This window comes from Nelumbo nucifera, chromosome 3 (genome assembly GCF_055504915.1).
Source record: "Nelumbo nucifera cultivar China Antique chromosome 3, China Antique-T2T, whole genome shotgun sequence".
Lineage (NCBI taxonomy): Eukaryota > Viridiplantae > Streptophyta > Magnoliopsida > Proteales > Nelumbonaceae > Nelumbo > Nelumbo nucifera.
Genome location: NC_142651.1, coordinates 61,141,817 through 61,168,557, shown reverse-complemented (window position 1 = coordinate 61,168,557; position 26,741 = coordinate 61,141,817). Strand labels below are relative to the sequence as shown.

General features: G+C 41.2%; 1 long non-coding RNA gene across 1 annotated transcript; it reads left to right on the top strand.

The window, feature by feature from the left end:
- Window positions 1–8,578: 8,578 nt before the first annotated feature.
- LOC148801255 (uncharacterized) lies at window positions 8,579–9,654 on the top strand. The gene is made up of 3 exons (XR_016083740.1): window positions 8,579–8,643; window positions 8,749–8,814; window positions 8,896–9,654. It is a non-coding gene; the product is annotated as an uncharacterized LOC148801255 (long non-coding RNA).
- The last annotated feature ends 17,087 nt before the right edge of the window (window positions 9,655–26,741 follow it).

Genomic DNA, 26,741 nt, shown 5'->3' with positions numbered 1-26,741 from the left:
AGGGAATAAAAGAAAAAGAGAAAAAAAAGGAGAAAAAGAAAATCCAAAAAAGTGCTAAAGGCCCCATTGGTCAATTCAAGCATCTAAAACCTATATCAAAAGAATATTCGTCCTATTTAATAAGACCTCCTCAATCTTTGAGAGGTTAGCAAGCTGACCTTAGACACACCTTTTCCCACTGACAATGATGGAATTAAGTGTAAGCACATCAAATGAGAGAATAAAATAAGAGGAAAAAAAACGAAATCAGACTTAGAAACACTAAACCAGGGGCAAAGAAAAAAGGAAAGATACATTCCAAACTCAGGGCAAGCATATCAAAGCACAAGAAGTTCGATTCGACAAAGTTATGAAGATTCAATTTCTACACTAAGGGGCAACTACCTCTTGCTTGAACATTTTTCCGAAGTGAATTTCAATTGGCATCCAACATTTGTAAGACGCATATCTTTGAAACCAATAGTGTTGTTGTCATCAAATCTCACATCACGGTTAAGGGTAAGCAGGCTCTTTTGAGTGTCATTGTTTTGTTAGAAGTAAGCTATGACCTTTCACAAGCTCTTGTCATCACCTTCCCAGTCAGCATCATACGCATTATCCTGTTCTCCAATCCAAATTTTTCAAAATGGCTAATCATTTCAGGGAAATAAGAAAAGGGTCATCGTATGCTTACTATGCTTATTAAAATCATCCTTCTTCCAAATAGTCATATTATTTTTTGCACTTTGGCATATAAATCAATGTTTGATCATCAAATTTGTTTTAAAGTCCCTCATGGCACCAAAGTCCCTCGTGGTATTAAAGCCCCTCATGGCATCAAAGTCCCTCATGACATCAAAGTTTCTCACAGCATCAAAGTCCCATGTAGCAAAAAAAAAAAAATCTTGCATCATTGTATAGCAAAAAGCTTAATAACATCATTTTTCTTGCGAATAATGCATCCAAAAATTTTCTTTCAAATCATCCAATTTTTTTTCAGAAAATCCAAAAATCATTCATCCTAACCATTCAAAAATTTTCAAACAAATCTCCACCATTATCCAAAAATCTTTCATTAAATCCAAAATTCTAGCATGCACCTAATCCAGAATTGTTTGCATCATCTTCATAATCCTTTTGTGGAAGTTGCTTCAAAAGTCATTAATCATCTAATTTTCTTTCATTTAAATCATCAAAATCCATCTGCCTTCGGCCATAATTGAATACCCATCAAATATCATCAAAATTTCTCACTTTGTATGATCTACCTTTGGGCATAATTGAATACCCATCAAATATCATTGAAATTTCTCGCTTTGTGCAATCCGCCTTCAGGCATAACCGAATACCCATCAAATATCATCAAAATTTCTTGCTTTGTGCTATTCGCCTTCGTCATTATAGAACATCTATCGAATATCATCGAAATTTCTCACTTTGTGCGATTTGCCTTTGAGCATAATCGAATACCATCAAATATCATCAAAATTTGTCACTTTGTGCAATCCGCCTTCAGGCATAATCAAATATCATCTAAATGTCTCGTTTTGTACAATCTGCCTTTGGGCATAATCGAATACCCATCGAAAATCATCAAAATCTATTAAGCATAATTGAATACCCATCAAAAGTCATCAAAATTTCTCGCTATATACGTTTCACCTTTGGGCATAATCAAATACCCATAAAATATCATAGAAATTTCTCACTTTGTGTGTTTTGCCTTCAGGCATAATCAAATACCCATAAAAAATCATCAAAATTTCTCTCTTTGTGCAATCTACCTTCGGGCATAATTGAATACCATCAAATATCATCGAAATCTCTCACTTTGTGCGATCCGCTTTTGAGCATAATCAAATACCCATAAAAAATCATCGAAATTTCTTGCTTTGTGTGATCCGCTTTTGGGCAATAATCGAATATTATCAAATATCATCAAAATCTCTCACTTTGCACGATCCACCTTCAGGCATAATGAAATATCCATAAAAAATAATCAAATACTCATCCAAATTCATCAATATATTTCACTTCACCTTTGGGCATAATCAAGAACCTATCCAAATTCATCAAAATCTCTCAAGCATAATCTCTTACCCATCAAAAATCATCAAAATCTATCACCTTGTTTGACACGCCTTCGTGTAAAATCTTGGAGTTAATCAAAATCAATCACTTGGTATAATATAAAAAAATCCCATGTGAAATACTTTTGAGTAAATCACTCGTAGAATTCAAAAAATCTTTTGCCCCCGATGCATGGTAGTATGTCCAAAAGCATAGAGAGCTTGATAAGTTGTGACCAAACAAACTTATCCTCAAACCACCTTCTAAGGAATCAAGACTGTTGTTGGGGGCATTGGACTTACTTTAATATCATACACTTTGCACTACATAGTTTTCATTGCTTGAATTATTGAAGTTTTAATGCGCAAGTAACTCCTATACGAAGGGATCTTATTACACATCAGAATGACAACATGCGCTATAGCAATCATAAGACCTTTGCCAAGTTTTCAAAATATTTTCTTAAAATGATTTCAACATCAAACATAAAAAATCAAACCTTGTGAAAAATCGAAAACAAAAATCAACATCCATATAAAAATTTCAAAAATCCAAACCCATAAAAACACAAAACAAAAATCAATATTCCTCAAATATTTTCAAAATAAAAACCCAAAACAAAAATCAAAATCCATTAAGTATTTTCAAAAATCAAAACCTGTAAAACCTCAAAACAAAAATCAAAATCCATCAAATATTTTTAAAATCAAAACCAAACAAAAATCAAATCCATAAAAAAGCAAAATTCGAAATCCATCGAAACCCAAAACAAAAATCAAAATCCATATTAAACTTCCATCAAATATTATCAAAAATAAAAAAGTCAAATAAAGAAAAAAAATCAAAATCCATATTGAATTATTAAACTTCCATCAAATATTTTAATCCATAAATCAAATAAATACTTCAAATAGAGAGTCAAAATCCATCAAATATTCAAATCAAATAAATTTCAGAAATCAAAACCCATAAAAATCCAAATCAAAGAACAAAAACCATCAAATATTCAAATCAAATAGCCAATCAGGAGCCAATGCCCATCAAATATTTAAATCAAATAAAACCTATAAAAAATCAAATATTCAAATCAAATAGTTAATCAAAAGCCAAAGCCCCTCAAATATTTAAATCAAATGAAACTCGTAAAAATTCAAAAATTCAAAATCAAAACCCGTGAAAATTCAAAATCTATCAAATATTTAAATCAAAATCTAGACCTATAAAAAACTCAAAAAAAAAAAACAAAATCCATATCAACTTAGTAAAGTTTCATCAAACATTTGAATCAAATAACAAATTCAATCTTCAATCTTCAACATCAAACATGCTACATCTAGAAAGGACAAACACACAAACTTAGCCTATCTGCATCCAACAAATAACAAATTTGGTATCTATAAAAATAATAATAAATAAAGAAAAAAAAACTTAACAAGCTTCATCCCATACTTTAAAGTATCAATTCCTTTAAAACATATGCATGCATTAATAGAGGCGTAAATCGGGCCATGTTAGGCCTAGGATTTTAGGTCCACGAACAGGCATGGCATGGCACGACGAAGCGGGCCATGCCGCTCGCGGCCTATGGGCCAGCATAACCTAAATATATATTTTATATACATTTATATATATTTTATATATGGTTATATAATGTTATATAAATTATAATTATATAATAATATATAGTATATCAAATATTAATAAAATAAGTATTTTTTTAATGTTATTATATTAATTTATTTAATTATTGCATATATAAGCAATTTTATACATAAAATTCATGTAAAATTAAACTTTTAAGTTTTTTGTCAATTTTCTTTTTAAATAAATAGCTTTGGCCTGATGCAAGGCCCGACCTTGCCCAAGGTTTGGCCCACAGGCCAGCCTGGCCCGTAGCATGGCACGACCCAGGACGGGCCTGCACGGGTCCTGGCCGTGGGTCGTGTTGGGCTGACCCCCGAATTTTTTTTTTTAGAGAGGGTGGCATGACATGGCCCACAAAAAGTACGGGCTGTCCACAGGCACCCACTTTACACCTCTATGCACCAATCAAAAATCAAACATCAACCAAGGTTAATTATTTTCGGGATGGCACCACTATGTTTTTCTCGTATTTGTTTGACAACTGCAATTGACTTCAAAGGCTTGGGATGATACAATACCTTCCAAGCAAAGGTTTTGGACTACATTAACTTCAACTTTGACTGAAGTTCTAGCAGTGAAATCTCCTCATCCAAACTCTTGGCCCTCATAAAAATCTTCATGTGCTTCATTTTCTTTGTTGTTCAACAACTTGCTACCTCCAACAAAGAGGGACAGTTGTTAGCACCCAATTTTTGCTTCGTCCCTTCACCCTATCTCTTTGTACCCTCCTCTTGCACTCCAAAAAGTTGAAACACAAGCAGATAAACTTGACACTCTATAAAACCCAAAATACCCCCTTTTGATGCAATCACAGGACAAATAAGAACCTTGATCAGATATCATCCCCAAACTTAGAAAACTACAACTTAGTTACACATCAATTTTCATGACTAAACTACAAAAATCTATTGTTCATCATACCAACTTCCCTTTTAATGGTCCGATCTATGCGATAATCAAACTCCAACTCCTTAAAATCAAATCCAACATATCCATCACCTCAAAACCATTAAGAAACAATCAACTAGTGAATCCCACTATGAATTTACGACAACCAACCATAAAGACATTAAGATTCAATTCTGATAGCCCTGAATGATTACCAAGATTAATCATATCTTTCTAAAATTAGAACCATCCACTTGACTCCTCCCCTTAATCCATGCCTACCCACCAAATTGTAACTCCAAATTCACCAATTTGACTCCCCTTAAAACTTAGATCCTATTATAACACATTTCATTAATCAGAGCTTACCATTCGTCATCCTAACTTCACGTGACAAATCAAATCTTACCATTATGTTTGGAGACCCAAAAAACCCTAGCATGTCAAATCTCACGACCAAACACCTCCGTTTGTTTGTTAAAAAAGTAAGATTCCATTTCAAACTCTTTTCATTGATTGGAAAACAATAAGTTAAGACCATGATCTGAATTAAAACAATCAATCTATACCTTTGATCAAAGATCCATCACTTCCATTAGATTCAGAATGATAAAAAATGTCAACCCACCAAATTTCATCCAAAAATTCCCCTGTTTGACCTTTCATTAAATAAAGATTATATTTTAGCAAATCTTATTAACCCAAATTTTTTAGCTATAAATCTCAATCATCCTGACCCTATTTGTCCGATCAGACCTCACCACTATATTCAAAGACCCAAAAAACCCCAAGACATTAAATTTCATGACCAGATTCACCCATTTGACTGTTAAACTAGAAAGATACCATTTGAACGCACCCGATTAAATTACCATTTCATTTGGCCCAACCTGAAGCCTTAAAATGGTGATGACTGATGTCAGAACCATCCTTGACTCATCAAAACACCTGTATCAATGAAACATAGCCTAATAGGCTTTAAACAACTCGAAATACCAAACAACCCCTACTTAAAACCAAGAAAGGACAAAATAGAATTTAAAAGTTCTTCAAATTTACATTTTCTGTCTCTAACAACCCCAGATACGAGACTGCAATGTCTGGCATGCCCCAACTTCCTATTGGACATATAAAACCCATGTAAACTACCCCCAAATTGAAGAAAGAGTTTCACCAAATAGGTAATCTTGACTGAACATCCATTTCTTTAAAGAATATTTACCTATTTTTGTGAAAAACCTCTATTGAATCCCAGACACTGTAGTTGGACGAGTTTCAGACCCATCTCCCTCCATTCTCTATAAATACTAACCTAATTCAAGCTCAAAGGGAGGAGAAAAATCGAGGAGAGACAAGAGAGAAGACTTGAGAAGAGAGGGAGGAAAGGAAATCTAAGAGAGGCCCCTAAAAAGAGACCAGAGGGGAGGGAAGAGAGGAAATCTGAGAGAAGTCCCTAGAGAAAGAAGTGAGAGAGGGAGGAGAGAGCTTCCCAACTCCTCATCCCCTATTTTCTAGATTCAACACCAAAAATGCCGAGCCTAGTCCCTGCCTTGATCAAGTTTCATTTGAAGTACTTTCAATTGCTAGAAATTTGGTTTCAAGGTTGTACACAAGAGGTAAGCCTCAACCCCCCATCTCTCTGCCTTAGTTTAATTTTAGATTGCTTAAAATCCTTAAATTCTAGGAAACTTGCATTCCCAACTTCCTCTAGATTGAGGAAAAGAGGTAAAGAGGCGAGGGTCTTAGGGAAACCAATACCTAAGACCTGATAACATCACCTCAAATCAATTTTGGGTGAAGTTAGGAACATTTTATCTGGGTTTCAGGAGCTTTGAGCAATCCCATTAATTGGTGTTTTGTTAGAATCTAAGCCTGAGTAACTCCCATTTTGGGCTACTACCGCAGCTTAGAGAGAAGGGTTCTTAATACCTTCCCTCTCCCAATCCTTAAAACCCAAAATCTCTTGGTTGTGTGCCTTTCCCATGGAAAACGAAGTCACTATCAAAGACTTAAGTCGAGTTTTTCAAATCTAAAAATGAGAGCCCTTTTCCTTTATAAAATGGGTGAAAACTCCAACTCTTTGGCCTGACCATGCGCTTCCCAAAGCTTATACATGGGTTACTTTTCCGCTAAGCATCATTTCGGGTCTTGTATTGGAGTCTTTTCATCTTCTCCGATGCCGTTTACAATTCCGCACGCATGGGGAAATCTCTATAATAGTGTAGGGAGACTGCATCGGCTCTCCATTTTACCTTCTTGCTATCATCTCTGTAGTGTTCTTCGTGTCCTTTGATGCCTCTTTCATTTCGTATTTTTCTGTCCCTCGTTTTTTGTTTGTCATGGCTCCTTGCCAAAAGAAAGGGGAGAAGAGGGTTGTGTGTCCCTTCTATGATTTCGTTAGGGAGGTAGACACAACAGAACTATTGTGGGAAAATGAGGCAGCTATATCAGTCGAAGGGGAACAGGGATTTTGACCTCCAGTCCTGGTTCCGAGGGGTGTAGAGGGTATATTTGATCCCATTTATGGAAACAAGTTGTTGTGTTTATGTGGGTAGTTGGACTAGTCTATGTCCTAAAAGTGTTAAGAGTACAGATAGCGTGAAATCCCCTAATAGCTATATTGTTTGGGTGGGATACATCCGTGAAAACCCTATGTACTGCCAAATGCTGTAGGATTCTAGTTTGCTTAGGTTCATAGATTTCTACATGGGTCTTTCTAGTAAAGAACGTGGGGCGTTTGCTGGAGCACTGGTGCTGTCGTACCAACACATTCGTCAGGGCTTTTGGGGAGTTCACCATTTTGGTGGAAGATATAGCTGCCCTATTGGCTTTACCCATTGGAGGTGCTGTATCTGCCCAGCACCTCCAACACATTGAGCCTATTCCTGCTGACTATAAGGGGCTCTATGACGAGCTCCTCCATGAGATCGCAGCGTACAAAGCCCAAGTGGATCAGACCAATTCTCGGGGAAGGTGCCATTGGATCAATGGCTGGAGTTCTGGTTCAACTCTCATGGTGCGGGGGATGTAATGGTGTGGGGTACATATAATCAATATCATCTTGATGCTTTTGTTCTTTATATTGCTTCTCAATTCCTTTTTCTTAGGCTTCCCGACTACAACCTACATACGTCTTTGGTTTCACTGGCTGTCCTTGCTGCTAGTGGCCATCAGCTACCTCTGGCCTTAATGTTCCTATGGTACCTTTATGAGCAACTGGGCAACACTATCCATCAGATAGTGGACCCGAGCGGCAAGAGGCATATCAGTTATGTGTGCTTGCCATTCCTCTGGATGTTCCTGTCGAAGCGTCTCAATCTTTGTGTCACTCCATGCCCTCTTTCGCGCATGCAGGTTCCCGTTGCCACTTTGTGGGGTGAGGAAGTTGAGATGAAGGTGTTTGACGTTTGTAGAGGTAAACGTTGGCTTCAAGCTACCCGACATAAGAGTTTTAAGATGGTTGATCAGCAGTGCACGGTGGATATTGATAGTCTTGCTGCGGGTGTGGCATGACTGGTAACATGGCCTGGAGTGGTGGCATGCCTTGATCGCACGGGCGAAGCACAGTTGGCTGTCTACCGCCTAGATCAAGTGATGTGTTAGTTCGGGTATGATGATATCGGTGGTGGTCAGCAAGGGTGACACGCTCTTTCCAGCCTACGGCTGTGTCGGCGTCTATTGATTCAGCTACGACTTCATTGCATGCACGGGAGGTTCATGCTGAGGGTGATTAGGGCTCTGTAGCGTCGCCACCTGTGCAGAAGACTGTGCTGGTCATGGAGCTGGTGGGTTTGACGGTTGCGGCACTCTCTTCTGGGGGTGCCATCGTTTGCTTTTCGAGTGGGCGAATGAAGAGGAAGGCTTCCCCTCATCCAAAGTGGGGTCCTACGGATAGTAACTTGGTAAGTGACTCCCTCTGCTTCTTTCTATCTTTGTTTTGGGTCCACTTTATCGCGACGAACTGAATGGGGTTTGGTTTTGTCATTCTTGCAGTTTGTGGAAAGCGGTGGAGTTCAGTTGGACACAGAGGTTCCAATAACTCTTCCAAGGGAAGCTGGTCTAGTAAGTTTGCTTTATCGTTTGATACACTTTTTTTTTTTGTTGTTGTTACTGTTGTTTCAGTTTCATTGTTATTTTTGCTGAACTGTTTTGTCTTTTATGCTGAAGCGTGTAGAAGCCAATGAAGCTCACCCAAGCTTGGAGGCATCGGAGGCTCCTGTTACGGTCGAAGAGGTGTGCATTTGTTAGCTTTGCATTAGAATGTTGTCGCATGGCGTTTTAATTTGCTGACTATTTTGTGTTACTTAATCATAGGGTCCATTTGGTGTCGTCCCTGCCATCGTGCCTGTCATGCCTATTATTAGGCGGTTAGTGGAGGAACTGAGGCCAGTGCAACCTCCTTGTGCAGCTCCTGAGGTCCCTAAGGGTGTTGGTGCTGAAATAATGTTCTTGGTGATGCAGGGTGGGAAGAGGAGGTTCATGTTGTCTCTGAGACTGCAGTGCATCGCAAGGAGATCCTAGTCCCGCATGCAGCTGTTGATGCCAAAGTTCCTAAAGTACACAGGGCAGGGCTCCTGTTGAGCTGGAAGCCCAAGTTGGGGAAATTGGGGTCTTGGGAGGCTTGGAGAGTCAATCAGAAGACGGGGACGCAAAACCTGGAATTATCTTTCTGTTAGAAGAGCTGACTTATGAGGAGAAATTGGCCCAAATTCGTTGGGAATTGAGGGAGTACTGTGATAAGCATGATATCACCTCTTTGGGCTATCAAACCGTGGATCCTGTGGAGATTCAAGGTTGTCGTAAGGGCGATAAATACTCTGTTTCCGGCTCGTCTGTACTATTCCATTCTATGAAGGGTGTGCGCCTTTGCTGGAAGGTAAGTTGGAGGAGCTTAAGGCTGAACAGTCAAGGCAGCAGAAGATCTTCGTTGAGTACGAAGCGGAATTGGAAGATTATGTAAACGAAATGTAAATAATCATTTTTGCTAAATTTCTTTTTGGTTATTTGTGTCGTAGTTGCTTTATCGTTATTACAATTGTGCGTTTATTTATGGAAAACTTAAATCAGATAGTTGGTGAACTGTCACCATGACTGGACGTTCTTTGGTGTTTCCTTGTGCCTGACTTATTATCATTAGCCCTGAATCACAAATTATTTCGAAGAGGGGGAGGCAATAGAGTATTTGATCCTTTTTGTAGGAGGATGCACAAACATACCAATTCCAATTGCTTTGCTATGGTGTTTTGTTGTAGTGCCAGTGTGCTTTTTTTGACCCTGATGTATTGCGCTCGGGTTCCAATGCAAAGCAAATCTAATCATACAGAAAGGTTGCTCGTTGTATTTTAAATCTTCCAGAAAGCTTTCACATATACTTCCAAGAAAGCTTGGTTATAGCTTTCGCCTTTGTAATACGACCTTATCGCATGCTGGTGCGTAGGGTAAAGTTTGAATTTATGTGAAATGTGGCTTGGAAATAGCGTGCTTTGTGAATTTTTATCGCAACATGTATTAGTGTAGTGTCGAATGGTAGATAAATCGTTTGAAATTGCACTCTACCATAAATACTTTTCGTAATTTTGGAGCTTAATCACAATTTAGTACTATTGCGAGTGTAATAGGTCTGCATTTGCAAACTTCTATAAAAAGAAGGTGATTGTGTGCACTCCTTGGTTGAGGTTTAGCGCACGTAAAAAACTCCTTTGGAAGAGAAAGAAAGAAAGTTGCAAGTGTCCACTAATATTGGAAAGGACTTTATAGGTTTGTAGGTAACATTGAGAATAATAGGATTCAAGTATTTTAGAGTCAAGCGCTCATTGGATTCTATCGCAATCAAGTATTAGCACGAGCATAGTAAACTTTATTGTAGATCATTAAAGAAAAACCAAATACTATTATTCTGACATCTGAGATACTATTAGGTGCTCTTCATCTCCTCTTGCATCTATTCGATCCTCTGGAAATGAGTTTTGAAACATGCCTCAAACTCGTACACTTTGTTTGAGAGAATTTCGATGTCAACTTGGATGGGTGTCTCCGTCTCAAGTTGGTCCTCTACTACTAGGTTGGTGTTTTCTGGGACGTTACTTTGCTCTTCTGGGATGGATGTAAGATTTATCCTTCGTGTTTCCATTCTCTGTGATCAAAGACAAAGGTAAGGCTAAGTTAGGGGGTGGTCTCTTTGAAAGACAGAAAAAGACTGAGAGTTGGAGCGAGACTGGATTTGGGGTTAGGGTGCTAGCTTTGGAGTGGTAGAGTTGGGGGTCAAAGGCAAAGAGTGCTTGAGTGTTGAATGACTTTAAATATGAGGAGGATCTTTATTTATGGGGGAGATCCCGAGATCCTAAAAGGCAAGAGATAAAGATGTCTGTCTCTTGTTAGGAAAGGGGATATTGTGTTTGTTGTCTACCATTAAGTGCACCACTGGAATTTTGCAACATGTCTCGTCAGGATCTTCTTAATGAACGATTTTTCTTTCATTCAGAAGTCCTCATTACTCATGTGTGCTACCACCTCTTGTGTGCCTTACTTAATTGATATGGCGCTATATGTGGCATCTTGTCATGTTCCTTAACGGGCCATGGCTTTATCATAGATATGAGCACGTGCAGGTCTTGTTGCCGGTTCGACCTAGGCTTGCCTTGGCTCGGATTGTCGAGAATGTGCGATGAACCACAGGTTTATCGTGGTTCTGCGATATGCACTATGAGTTCATCGCAAGCTTGTGGTGCATCACGGGTTCATTACAGAAGGAAAGTTGATTGTAGGCCGTTCACATGGACCCACGTGGTCTCAATACAATGTTTAATATTCTCTAGGGGTCTAGGTGAACATTATATACTTACAAGAACAATACATAATGAGCACTTGATAAGGTGTTTTTCTAAATTAACATGAGTCCCTTAAGTGTCCAGTTTAAGGGGTAATACAAACAATTATGCTTATGTCAATATGAAACAACAAAGAACTTTATTCATTTCCCAAAAAATAAAAAAAGCTTATATAGATCAATTTAATTGGAGATAAGGATATACATTGTCTAATAATTATTTGGTTCAAAATGGACTTTTGTCATTATAAAGACAATTTTACGCTCTAACATATATAAACTTACACAAGTGTGTGCGTATACACACATACACACACAAGAATACTTTTTTATCCCATTTGTGCCCACCAACAACATTTCTTGGCTTCCAAAACATATTGGTAACTCCATGAATGTTGGCATATGATTTGAATATGGTCTTTCTAAGCCCAAACTCCAACATAAAGTTAATTTTTCACCTTCCCAAGTATGATCAGTGGCTTTTACCTGCACAGATGAAAGGGTCATTAAACGCAGAGTGAGGAACATCACCTCGGGATGCTTTTACACAAACCTCTGCATAATTAATCAAAAGACCTCTACCCGTTTCTTACCTTTTCTTCAGCGAATTGAAGGACCGACGACGTCTAAAGCTGGTCGATTAAATCTTGGAGGTGATCGAAGACTATGAAGGTCAAATCGTAGTGGTTGGAAGCCATCATTCTTGAAGTAGTAATCCATGGTGTTTCGGGCATTGTCAGAAGCCAAAACATGGTAGAGGAAATCCATGGCCACTGTGCCCATCAAATCACAGTTGTGGTGGCGATTTTTTCACTCATGAGGTCGGGGAAGAACGAAAGGGGTCCTTTATTACTCTTGAAGCCACTCACGGGCTTGATTTCTTTGTTCTTGTTGTTGTCTACTTGGGGGAAAAAAGGGGATGGAGAGAGATTCAGTGAAGAATAATAGCAGCAGCAATCAGCTAGGGGAGGGAGTGGACTTCGTATTGCAGTGGGGCAACCGGAAGCGACTTCGGTGTTGTTAAAGACAACTCCACCGATAAGACTACGGTTTGAGTTGACAGACGCATCATTAAAACCGAAAGAGAGACTTCAAATCGAACCACTTCCATCTTCGTCTCCTCCTATTCAAACTCATCACATACTCAGGTAGAGTACAAACCTCAATAGTCTTTCTGTTTTTCTCAGTCATTTTGGACTTCGGAGAAATCAATCAACATCTAATGTAACGAAGATTTATGGTCCCACCACACACCTCCCAAGTTCCAATCCCATGACTCCCATATCTGAAATTGCACAGTGTCATCACCGTGTCTTCCACAACAAATGCCTTAGAACTCTAGGCGACGGGGTGTGAACAGTAAAGCCAATTTCCCTTCCAACCAAGTTGTCGTTCTTTCACATTTGCAGGTTTTTGAAGTATCAAATTCACACCTTATTCGTTAGGTACATCCAATATGCAAAGCAATTGCATCCATCAGCAACATTGGCAACAAACATACAAAAATGAAAGAGAGAATAAAGGAAATAGGGGTTTTCAGGTGTTGCTTCGAGTTTTCTCTTCTTCGGCGATGGTGATCACTCTCTGGAATGTCAGATTTCTCATTTCTCTAATCCAAAAGGAATTTAGATTCATAAGAAGCTTCCCCAACTCGGTCCTCCACAAATGGGTTCATATGAAGCAACAAAAGTGTGATGGATCAGCCACCATCATCACCATCTAAGTGTCTTCATGTGTCTTGGGTTGGGTCACTGTACTCTTTTTGTAAATGGGGGTAATGCCAATGGCAATTATGTAAATAGTAGTATGAATATTCAATATTTTGATGTATCCTTCTATCACTTCTCCAAAAGCTTAATGTACTCTTTGAGGGGAAGTAGGTAGTCGAGTGAATCAATAGCGTGTAAAGGTTAAGCACGAGATCCCCTCGATACTAAACTATGTGCTTGTGCTTGCCACCAATTTATGCAATACAAAGAGCCTTTTGACTAATTTGTGTGCCTTCGTTGTTGCTTGTTGCTTTCTTATTGAATCCATAGGCTTACTCGTCGACTAGCGAGTGCCGCATGGGGCCCCAACACATAGCCCTGTGACAGTTGGTATCAAAGCCTTGTGGATGCCAGCGGCTATCAAGCCAAACGAGTCCCTGTCGTGCCCCACAACAACGCCAGTCCGATGAAGAAGCAAGATACGCTAGAGGAGATCCAAGAAGGGATCTCACGGGTTTATGATGAGGATGAGCCTAGAGGTAGCCCTCCCAAAGACAAAAGCGCCGGCTCAAAGCCTAGCAAGCATGATAAGTCAGTTGACAAGCTTGCGACCATGGACAAGTGCATCATGCGCTATGAAGCAATGGTTGGGGAAACTCGTGATTGTGTGGACAAGCTTCAACTCAACCTCGAGACCGTGGCAACGGTTATTGAAAGATTGGAAGAGCAGTCTGTTGACAACTCCAACAGGCCAAGCAACCCACTAGAGGACTTGGTGAAGTGCCTACAGGCCCAGCTCGACGACTTGAAGGGCGAGGTCACCCTCTTGAAGAGACTGATGGCTAGTACAACAAGTGCCCCTATTGCTCTAGTCCCGCCAAAGATCAAAGTCCGCGAGCCTACCCCATATGTAGGGACCTGAGATGCTTGGGAACTTGACAACTTCCTATGGAAAATAGAACAATACTTCACTGCCACTGAACTTGTTGAAGAGGCGGCCAAGGTGCGTACTGTTGCAATGTATCTTACTGAAGTTGCTATGTTATGGTGGCGCAGGAGATGTGCCGATGCGGAGCAAGGATTATGCTCCATAGATACCTGGTTCATGTTCAAGAGTGAGATAAAGCGCCAATTCTATCTAAAGAACGTGGAGTACCAAGCCCGTCAGAAGCTCAAGAATTTAAAGCACACGGTGTCATTGCACGAGTACGTGAAGGAGTTCTCAGCACTATCGCTCGAGATCACGGACATGTCAAACAAGGATTTGCTCTTCAACTTTATGGACGGCCTACAACAATGGGCTGAACTGGAACTCCAGCGACCAAACAAGGATGGCCCTAAATCCAACCCATATCAAGGCCAAGGGAAGACAGGAGGTGATAAGAAACCTTACTATGGGCCCAAGGGGGACTCCGAGCCAAGCAAATCCAATACATTCAAGTTCTATAGGAAACCTGAGGGGGACTCTAGCTACAAGGGTGGCCAACCTGGGAAGAGGACACCTCCCTCACCATGCTTCATCTGTGAGGGAAAACATTGAACCAAGGATTGCCCTAGCCGGGGGAAGCTCAATGCCTTGCTTGCAAAACACAGTGATGATGAGCACAACGAGGAGGAAAAAGAACCAGAGGAGACAAGAATGGGGGCTCTATGGAGACTCAATGCAATGAAGAAGAAGGCAAACTTGCAAGAAGCACCAAAGTTCAAGCTGAAAGGACTGATGTATGTTGATATCCGCTTGAATGGTAAACCCACAAGAGCCATGGTGGATACAGGTGCTACACACAACTTCATCTCTATGGAGGAGGTATCCATAGTAGAAATGGCACCCACCAAGGAAGTGGGATGGCTGAAAGTTGTGAATTCTAATGCCAAGCCCATGCAAGGTGTAGCTCGCGGGGTGGTCTTGCAACTTGGTGATTGGGAAGGGAAGATAGACATCTCAGTCATGCCCATGGATGATTTCCAGGTTGTTCTTGGCATGGAATTCCTAACCCAAGTAAAGGCAATGCCCATGCCCTTCCTCAATTCAATGTGCATATTCGAAGATCAGGCTCCTTGCATGGTCCTAGTTGTGCCAAAGAATAAGTCCAACCCTGAGATGTTCTCAGCGTTGCAACTAAAAGATGGCATGCAGAAAGGAGAAACCACTTACTTAGCCACATTGGTGAACTCCAATCATCCTAATCAAGCAATGGAGCATATCTCGCCTGTAGTTATAGCAGTACTAGAAGAATTCAGGGATGTCATGCCTCCTACACTACCAAAGAAGCTTCCCCCAAGGAGAGAAGTTGATCACAAGATTGAGTTGGAGCCTAGAGCCAAACCACCGGCACGCCCACCATACAGAATGTCTCCCCCTGAGCTAGCCGAGCTTCGAAAGCAGTTGAGTGAGTTGTTGGATGCTGGGTTGATCCAACCCTCTAAGGCCCCTTTTGGAGCACTAGTCTTATTTCAAAAGAAGCATGATGGATCTCTTCGGCTTTGTATTGATTATTGGGCTCTCAACAAGATCACCATCAAGAACAAATACCCCATACCCTTGGTGGCCGACCTCTTTGACCAGCTCAGCCAGGCCAAGTACTTTATCAAGCTAGACCTGAGGTCCGAATACTATCAAATGTGCATAGCTGAAGGTGATGAACACAAGACAACTTGTGTTACTCGATATGGATCCTTTGAGTTTCTTGTCATACCCTTTGGCCTCACTAATGCTCCAACCACCTTTTGCACATTGATGAATAGGATATTTCGGCCCTACTTGGACCAATTTGTTGTTGTATATATTGATGACATTGTAATTTATAGTAGAACCTTGGAGGAACATGTTGACCACTTCCGTACTGTTTTCTAGGTTTTGCAAGACAACAACCTACTTGTTAAGAAGGAGAAATGCTCTTTCGCCATAAAGGAGGTGGCCTTCCTAGTCCATGTGATTCAAGCAGGCACAATCAACATGGATCCAGCTAAAGTCAAGGTCATTCAAGATTGGACACTTCCCACCAGGGTCACCGAACTTCGCTCCTTTTTTCACCTCGTAAATTACTATTGAAGATTCATCTCAGAATTCTCAGCACAAGCTACTGCCCTCACCAACTTACTGAAGTAGACTAGCACTTGGACCTGGAATGAAGTTAATCAAACAACTTTTGATGATTTGAAGAGAGTTGTCTCGATAGAACCTGTCCTCGGATTACCAGACCCCAACAAGCCATATGAGATACACATAGATGCTTTTGACTTTGCCATCGGTGGGGTCTTGATGCAAGAAGGGCATCCTATCGCCTATGAGAGCCGCAAGCTGAGTGACAATGAGAGGAAGTACACTGTGCAAGAGAAGGAGATGACAGCCATTGTCCACTGCCTACGCACTTGTCGACACTACCTGCCTAGTTCCAAGTTTGTGGTCAAGACTGACAACATTGCCACCAATTACTTTCAGTCACAAAAGAAGTTAAGCCCTAAGCAAGCTTGATGGCAAGATTTCTTAGCGGAGTTTGACATAACTCTAGAGTACAAACTAGGGCCAATGAACAGGGTTGCTAATGCACTTAGTAGGAAGGCTGAGCTTGCAGCCTTATCCGTAGGTGAAGGTCCTTCTAGAAGCCAAATCAGACTAGACCTCATTGAGCACATCAAGGAAGGACTCCAGAAGGACCCCATTGCTCAGAGTTTGATGACAGCGGCTCATGAAGGAAAGACTAGGCGATTTTGGGTTGATGAAGGCCTTCTTTTGACAAAGGGAAGGTGAATGTTTGTACCGAGAGTTGAAGACTTGAGGAAGACTCTCCTACATGAATGTCATGATAGCTTATGGGTAGGACACCCTGGGTGGATGCATACCTTGGCCTTTCTACAACATGCTTACTATTGGCCCTGTATGGAGGAAGATGTTTAGGAATATACAAGGACATGCCTGATTTGCCAATAAGACAAGTCGGAGTGCGCCAAGCCACTTGGAGGAAGATGTTCGGGAATACGCATCCATTGTTGTTGTTGTTGATCGATTTTCCATGTATGCCACTTTCATCCTATCACCAAAGCACCTCTCAGTTGAAGACACGACATATCTTTTCTTCAAGCACATGGTGAAATATTGGGGAGTCCCATAGAACATTGTTAGTGATCGGGATCCCCGATTTACTAGTGCTTTCTGGACAAAGCTATTCAAACTACTTGGTTCAAACCTGAGCTTCTCCAGCAGCAGCCATCCAGAGTCAGATGGGTAGACAGAGCGAATGAACTCCCTCCTTGAAGAGTACCTCCGCCATTTTGTATCAGCTACACAGAAGAATTGGGTTCGATTGCTGAACATTGCACAGTTCTCCGTCAACATGCAGAAGAGCTCCTCCACCAATCAGAGTCCTTTTGAAGTTGTTACTGACCAACTACCAAGATGTTCGCACAGCATCATCAACGACCATCAAGGAAGAAGCCCCCAAGCCTTCACTTTCACCAGAGAATGGAAAGAATGCCTTGACCTCACCAGAGCCTCACTAGAGAAAGCCTCCAAAAGAATGAAAAAATGGGCCAATTTGGGTAGACGACCCGAGAACTCCCAAGTAGGTGACTTGGCCTTAGTAAAACTCTACCCATTGCCTTAGGTTTTTTCGAAGAGTACATCCCGAACTTGTGAGAAAATATGAGGGACCCTGTGAAATCCTAGCCAAAGTAGGTGCATCAGCTTATAAACTCAAACTACCCCCTTGGCTAAAAGCCCACCTCAGCTTCCATGTAAGCCAACTTAAACCCTACCATACTGATAACCAAGCCACATCCCGAAACCAAAGCCAACGTGCACATCCAACTTATCGACCACCCAAGAACCGATCCCTTGACTCCATCCTCAACCATAGGTTGTCCCAATCCTCCCAAACATTAGAATGGGAGTACCTAGTGAAGTGGAAGGGACCTGCAAAAGAAGTCACCTAGGAGCTTGCTGAAGACCTCCTTTCGTTCGCAGTGAAGCTGGACGAGTACCTGAGGAAGAATCTTCGAGGACGAAGATTGAATTGAGTGGGGGAGACTGACAAATCAGCCACCATCATCACCATCAAGCACGCCAACTAAGTGTCTTCTTGTCTCTTGGGTTGGGCCATTGTACTCTTTTTGTAAAGGGGGGTATGCCAATGGCAATTATGTAAATAGTAGTATGAATATTCAATATTTTGATGTATCGTTCTATCACATCCCCAAAAGCTTAACATACTCTTTGAGGGGAAGTAGGTAGTCGAGTGAATCAATACCGTGTAAAGGTTAAGCACGAGATCCCCTTGACACTAAACTGTGTGCTTGTGTTTGCCACTAATTTATGAAAGAGCCTTTTGACTAATTTGTATGCCTTTGTTGTTGCTTGTTGCTTTCTTATTGAATCCATAGGCTTACTCGTCGACTAGCGAGTGTCGCACGGGGCCCCAACACGCAGCCTCATGACAAAAGGTCATTCTACTGACCCTCTGTCCTCTTTGCAAACGGGTTCACACAAAGCTTCCCCAGCTCAGTCCTCTTAGCAAATGGGTTCATGGAAGCTTCCCCCAGCTCGGAACTAAAACATTCGCCGGTTCCTACTTGCTCCAGTATGATGTTTAACAACCACCACCTATTTTGTCTTTGTCAGGCCGTTCCAATGTCTCGTAAGCCTGATCTATCCTCCAAACCATAGGGACCGTCTCAATAGAGGCGGGGCAACGATATACTACTTATCTTTTCGAAAATGGGTTTTATTTTGAAAGTTTGAGGAATAATGGAGGGTAAATTTGATATTTTGATAATGGACGATATCAATTATCAGAAATAGTAGGGGTGGTGCGAGATAATAGTTTAAAAGTAAGGGTATAGTTAGTCAATTAGCTAAATAGTAGGGGTAATTTAAGAAATTTGTCCTTATGAAAATTGCTTCTTGAAAGTATCTCCATATAAAAGTAATTTCATAAAAGTGTTTTTGTAAAGTACTTTGTAAAAGCACTTTCTAAAAGTGGTTTTGTAAAATTATTTTTATAGTATTTATTTTTTATTTTCACTAGTTATTATATATAATTACTATTTATTATTTATTAATATTATTTCTTGTTCTTATTTATCATTCTTAATGTTAGTATTTTAATTTATCATATACTATCTATTATTTATTTGTTATTTATTATCATTATTTTTTTGGTAATAGTGCCACATGTGTTTCATATGGGCCTTTGTGTAGTTCCACATGCATGGGTGGGGTAGTCATTTTAATGGAAATAATTTAATATAATATTTAAAACCCAACATTTTATATGCATTTATGAAGTAGGAGATAAAAATGTTATTTTTGCAAAATTAAGTACTTAGTGGTCAAATGGCTCGCCAAACATCTTAACCCCAATAAGTACTTAAAATAAGTATAGGTGGTGTGGGAGAGTGGCCAGCAAACAAGAATAAATACTTATTGCCAAACAACATCTTAACCCCAATAAATACTCAAGCCACTTATTTTCCAAACATAGCCTAAGAGTACTAGTGCCAATGCTAGGAAAGGACGTACAAAACTTAAGGCTATGTTTGGTTTGAAGGATAAGGTGGGGAAAAGAAAGGAAAGGTAGGAAAAACCCATACAAGGTTTGTAAAGGTTTCTCTATCTTTCCTTTCCTTCCCCTATTTTTTCCTTCAAACCAAACACAGCCTCAAATTCTAATATCTTCATGGAAAGTCAGTAGATAAGGGTGCAAGTATGGTACCCGACTTTGAAGATTTTATACATCATTAGTCCCATGGGCCCTTTCAAACTTTAGCAAATACTGAATTGAAGCCATCCCAAGTTGCAACCCTAGTAGTAGAGAATTGCAAGATTGGGTGATACCATACATGAAAAGAAATTAGAGATGTTGAATCATAGCCTTAATTTTGGAGGTAGATTTATAGGGTTAAAAGTCACAGGTTAAATGGGCATAGACGGCATAAGGTTCAATGTGGGAAGACTTTGCCTCTTGCAACACAAGTAGAGCCAACCAATAAGTCTTCGAGACTAAACAAAGGTTTAAACTCTTAGGGAATAATTAATGTATTCTATTTTACACTATTTTTTCTTTTTAAGTCTTTCTTTTGCTCTAATGTATTCTGATGTTGCACGATCTGTACTCTCCTAGCTGAAAGGCAGCTTAGATGTCAGATTAACACGTGGCCAGTTAAACTATGAGAAGAACAATATTAGAGGGCCCAGGGTGCTTTACCCGATGTGGACACTCCGATGATTAAGTTAGTGAAGAGTGTTGTAGCGAGCTGGTTTGCTTGTAAAAATATGAGAGTATGAGAGGTAAATCACGCGTACCTTCTGAGGCTGGAGGTGTTGCCCTTATATAGGTAGTTGTCATAGGCCTCATGAAACATATTTGAGATCTCTGACCTGCATAACCAGGAGTTCATTTCGCACCTAGATATGGTCTTCATGTGATCTAATAAGGCTTATTGAGTCCCTTCGTTTCAGGCAGGATAAGGATAAGGCTCACTAAAGTGCGGTGTGATCTAGGAGAGATTGGAAACGACTAGCTAGCTTCTAGGTGAGGGCTATGTAGCACCTTATAGGTCGGGACACCACAATTTGCTCGGACCTCAGCCTTAGCTGAGGTGTCTGAGGTGTTCGTGTTGACTTAGCCTACTGAGGTGTTCAGAAATGCTGAGTTGTCATCTAATCATCAGGCCGCTCAACATGTCTGCATAGTAATGGGTTGGGCTCAACTTGCCTGAGGTGCTCAACTTGGGGTGAGAGTTCATGATGAGTTTGGGCGAATTTGGCTCGGCCTCTAGTTTGGCTGAGATCCAACCTATGGGCCAAATATGATCGACCCAACTAGCTCAACCTTAGGACAAGATCGTATCTCGGGAACACACAAATTTCATGTGGACTATAAACTCCATGGATGTAAAAAATGCACACAACCAAGTTCGACCTTGAAACTCGAGCGGTCGCCCTCCTAGGATCTGTTGGATCTGATCGATCTAGACCATTTGTGATTGGTTATACCAGCTACAAATAGGGCTATTGTGGACCCATTTGTCTTTGTCCTATTTAAGCTCTCATGCAATTGGAGGTCGTGGAGTGTGCATCGTCATAGCCAGGTTAGTCATCAAGGTCGGTAATCTCTTTTAGTGAGTTATCTTCCCTTGCTAGTTTCTTCCATATTTTCCTTCAATATGTCGAGTAATAGTGGGTCTAGCGAAGAGAGGGTAGAGTCCAATCAAGCCGAGGAGGCCACCTCAGTTCAAGACCGATGGGGTTCCCATAATAGGGCCTCAACTTCTCATTGTACCCTAGCTTCCCATTGACCCTCCAAGCCTAAGGGACCAAACCACTTCGGTCCTACTTGGTTCTCTGCCAAAGTTGTCTCCAATCTATCAGCTCGATATAGGACTACAGACTCTTTTGGTTACTCACTACCATTTGTGGGCTTCCCTTGGGAGAATGACAAGGAAGAGATCACGGTTTTTGAGGAGGTTCTAAAGGCTCGTCTTTGATTTCATCCATTTATTCTTGAGGTCCTCAACTTTTACAACATTAGTCTTAGCCAACTACACCTGAACTCTGTCTGAGCTGTTGTTGGTACTATCTCCCTTTTTCACCAACTCGACCTCCCTTTGGACATCAAAACTTTCATTGCCCTTGTTCAAATCAAACAAAACCCTACCAATAAATCAAGTTACTATAGCTATTACTTATCCTACCAGCCTAGAAGAGAAAGTACTTCTTTGTCACCCTAGGCACGGGGTGGCCTTTCCTGATGCATTGGAGGAAGGGGAACAAGGACATTAGGGAAGATCCGAGTGAGTAGATGGAGGCCAAGATGCGGGACCTAGTGGAACTTGAATTGCAACTAGACGACTACTTGTCCAAGGAGAAGTTAATTCAGGCTGGGCTTAGTCCTCTGGGTAGGTTGCCAACTTGAGTGTGGGTACTTTATCTTGTGTTGCTTTTACTTTATGTTGACTTAGCTAAGTTTTTTTCTTTTGTAGGCATAATGTTAGATATTTTGGCAATGGGGCTTCTCACCAACATGGAGAAACAGAAGAGGAAGAGGAAATAGTCTTGCAGAGACTCATCAGGTGCTGGCTACTAAGCCTGTTGCCTCTACCATGGCCGAGGAGGTTGGTCAAAGAAGACTAGGAAAAAGGAATGCCACACCAGCCCGAGGTGGTCTGGTGACCAAAGGTGCACCCTCAACGTCCCAGGGATAGTTTTGCGGGTGAAGTTCCCGAGGAGAGTCGAAGTATCATGGATATCTGCACCTACCTCATTATAAAGCAAGGAGGCCTCCTTCCTCGAGGAAATATCCAAGTTCATTGAGATGTGGCCTATTGAAATGGGTGCAAAAATGATGCGTTGTACCATGGTGGTTAGTTCTTGAGCCCATTAATGTGTTACTACCGAGGTTCTCTTTGGTACTTAGTGAATTTCCCTTCTTCCTATAGATCAATTCCATGGTGCACACTTTTGTAAAGTAGTAAGAGTAGAACATCGCGAAGGTTAATGAGGTCGAGGTGACAACGACTGAGTACAAGTCTAGGGTGGAGAAGGTTGTCAGGCTCATTGGCAAGTTGAAGGACAAGTTGATGTCTGCCAAGAAGCGCAATGAAGAGCTGGAGCTCGGCTACATGCAACTCAAGAAGGATCTCAAGGAGAAAGAGGTTGCCTTTTCCGAGCATGAGACCATCCTCATTGGTGGGATCAAAGAGGCCTAGACCCATTCCATCAAAGAGTACAAGGCCTTGTTGGAGTTTCATAAGGAGATACAGGACCTTAGCATTGTGGCCTTCCGTAAGGGTTTCAAGCTCTGCCAGAAGGTCATGAGACCAGTGTATCCTGGCTCGACCTCGAACATGTCACTTCTTCTGCCTGCACCAAGGAGATGGTTGGCATGCTCGATGAGGACCTAGACTCCGAGGAGGAGGAAGGCAATGAGACTAACGAGGATATCATGGATGAGGCCGACTTGGATGCCATTGGAGAGGATACCATGGAGGAAGATGTCGCTGAAGAGGATGCTGCCACTACTACTGGAGATGGGGGCGAGGAGCCCCAAGATGTCTGATAACCTTTTGCCTCTTTTCTTGGACCCCATGTATATACATGTACTGCACCAAGCCTCCACGCTTGGTCTAAAGAACTCTTCCCTTTTTTTTACAACACTTGACATAAAATTTTTTTTTGAAGTAATGAATGAAAGATCAATTCACTTTTGCACACCTCGCGTACAACAATTCTCAAGATACTTAACTTCAAAAATAATTATAAGTGTAGGTTCACCACAAGTGCCTAACTGCCAGAGTGGCTAGGCATGGTGTGGAAATAACCCAGGGTAACTATGCCCCAAGGCAACTAGGAAAAGTATGGAATATAACCCAAACTGTTTATGTGCTAGTAAGGCATAATAGAAAATATACTCAAATTGCCTATATGCTGAAGAGAGTGGGATTTATCGTGTTGCCGAGGTTATTACCAGATTGGCATAGGGGCCCTTAGGCTTAGAGTGACTTGACTTCTGCTCCTTGGTATAAATTTAGTCGATGTGCACTTTTTGCATGGTGGCTTGACCACGTCACCGAAGCAGGTGGTCTTCCATACTTAGAAGAATTTTATTGATGTTGTGGATGCTTAACTCCCAAGCTCAAATATAGTACTTCCTTAGGTTGTCGACATTCCAGGCACAGAACACTTGCCTCCCCTCCAACGTATCGAATTCATACATCCCTTCATCGGACACCCATTGTACTCTATAAGGACCTACTTACCTACACCTAGCTCAGGTGCCATAACTTTCTAGAGTACAAGGTCACTGACTTGGAAGTGGTGTCACTTAACTCTAGCATTATAATACTGAGCTACTCGTTGTTGGTAAGCTACAGTCTGGATATTTTCCAAGTCACACACTTCTTCAATCAAGTCGAGATTGGTTTGTAACTCGTCATCATTGGCTTCCTCATCATATTTCTCTAATCGCAACGTCGTTACTTCGATCTCAGTAGGGATGACAACCTCCGTACCATACGTCAAGTTGAATGGGGTCTCTCTAGTCACTATTTTGATTGTAATCCAATAGGCCCAAAGGATATGGGGCAGCTTGTCTACCCACAAACCCTTAGCTCGGGAGAGCCAAGCTTTGAGTCTGTGAAGGATTGCCTTATTGGTTACCTTGGCCTATCCGCTTGCCTGTGGATGCGCTACCAAAGTGAAACTCTATTGGATCCCTATCTCAACACACTAGTTCTGAAACTTTGTGTCTTCGAACTGCTTCTCATTGTCGGATATCAACACCTTTGGGAGTCCAAATTTCCATACTATATTCTTTTAGAAGAAGTTTTGTACATTTCGGGTTGTGATTGTCACCAAGGACTCAGCCTCCACCCACTTTGTATAGTAGTCAACCACCACAACCAAGAACCTTCTCTGCCCAATCGTTGGTGGGGATAGACCGAGGATGTCTAGTCCCCACTGGGTGAAAGGCCATGGGCTAGTCGAATACTTGAGGTCGACAATGGGCTGGTGAAGTATGTTTGCATGCCTCTAGCAGTTATCAGACTTCCAGACAAGCTTGGGTGCATCTTCCTTCATTGTACCAATAATATCCTTGCCTTAGCACCTTTTGGACAAGCGCCTTGCCCCCAAGTTTCCTCCATAAAGATTTTTGTTGATCTCATGTAGCACTTGACTTGCCTTTGAAGGTCGCAAGCAGTGCAAGTAGGGGTACGTGGATCTTGTGTAACAAGTTGACTAACACTACACCCTCTGAGTTGTGTTATGATCTATTGGTAGGGTCCTGTGGATCAGATAATCAATAAGTAGATCTATCCAGTTTGATTATGCTGCCAACACGGGAACAACCTCTTCTGCTGCCCTCACAATGCTAGGCCACAGTAGGTCTTCAACATATATTGTCATTTTTATGACATTGCTTGCACTGACCAACTTTGAAAGCACATTGGCCTTTGTGTTCTCTATCCTTGGTACTTTCTGGATGAACCAAAAGAGTGGAAGTCAGGCAGTAGCTCTCTCACCTTGGCCAGATAGGCCAACATGGTGGGCTCCTACGTCTCATACTCTTCATTCACCTAGTTTATGACTAGTTGATAATCACTGCATACCACGATGTGCTTCATGCCAACCTCCCTCATGAAAGTCATCCAAGCTATTAATGCCTCATACTCCGCTTTGCTGTTTGACACTTTAAGCACAAACCAGAGAGTGTACTCCAGCTTCACTTTTCTAGGTCCATAGAGCATAAGTCTAGCTCCACTTCCTTGTTAATTAAATGAGCTGTCGGTGTGGAGGATCCATGGCTCCTTGTCCTAAGCCAAAGTTTTCTGGGCCAAAATGGGTGCCGCGTTTGTTGATGCCTCTGACATGTTAATAAGCTCAATCGCCATAGTGGCCAGCATGCTGAACATACACTCAGTAACAAAGTCTACCAAGACCTATGCCTTAATTGTTGGGCATGACTCAAATCGAATGTAGTATTCGCTTAACTCGATTGCCCACTTCGTCAACCATCTTGAGACCTCGGGTTTCTAAAGAACATGCCTTAGAGGTCGATCAATTAAGACAACAATGGTGTGAGCTTGGAAGTAAGGACATAGCTTCCGTATTGCTAAGACTAAGGTGAAGACCAGTTTCTCGATGTCAGGGTACCTAGTCTCAGTTGCATGCAAAACCTTGCTTATATAATAGATGGGTCTTTGGACTCGGTCTACTTCCCTTATTAACACTAAGCTTAGTACCAAACCACTCGCAGAGAGGTAGAGTTTTAGCTCGTCTCATGGCTCAGGTCGAGTTAGCATAGGTGGTGAACTTAAGTATTTTTTGAGCTCGTTAAATGCAAGTTGGCACTCTTCGGACCACTTTGAAGTCCTCATTCTTTTTAATAGCCTTAATGAAGGGTAAGCACCACCCAGTCGACTTAGACATAAACCGGTTTAGGGCAGCAATTTGACTAGTCAACCTTTGTACCTCTTTTATTGATCTAGGTGGTTTCATATCTAAGATTGCATGGATTTTGTTTGGGTTGGCTTTGATGCCACGTTAGTGCACTATATAGCCAAGAAACCTCCCCAACATGACCCTAAAGACACATTTATTGGGGTTGATTTTCATGTTATACTTTCTTAAGATTTGAAAAACACAATTTAAATCATCATTTAGTAAATATGAAAATTGGGTCTTCACGACCATATTAACAACATAACATTCAATTTTATTTCCAATAAGCAGTTTAAAAACTTTATTTACAAGGTGTTGGAAAGTTGTTCTAGCATTTTTCAATCCAAAGAGCATAATTTTATAACAGTATAGCCCGAGTTCAGTTACAAAAGCAGATTTCTCCTGGTTAGCTAAGTACATTTGAATTTAGTTGTACTTGGAGTAAGAGTCCATGAAGCTCAGCAACTCATGCCCCAAGGTCACATCTACCAAGTGGTTCATCCTTGGGAGTGGGAAACTGTCATTTGGGCTAGCTTTGTTGAGGTTGGTGTAGTCGACGCACATGCATCACTTTCCATTCGCTTTCTTCACGAGCACAGGGTTGGCCACCCAACTTGAGTACTGGACCTCTCTAATGAAGTCTATTACAAGGAGCTTCCCGACCTCCTCATCTACTACCCTCCACGTT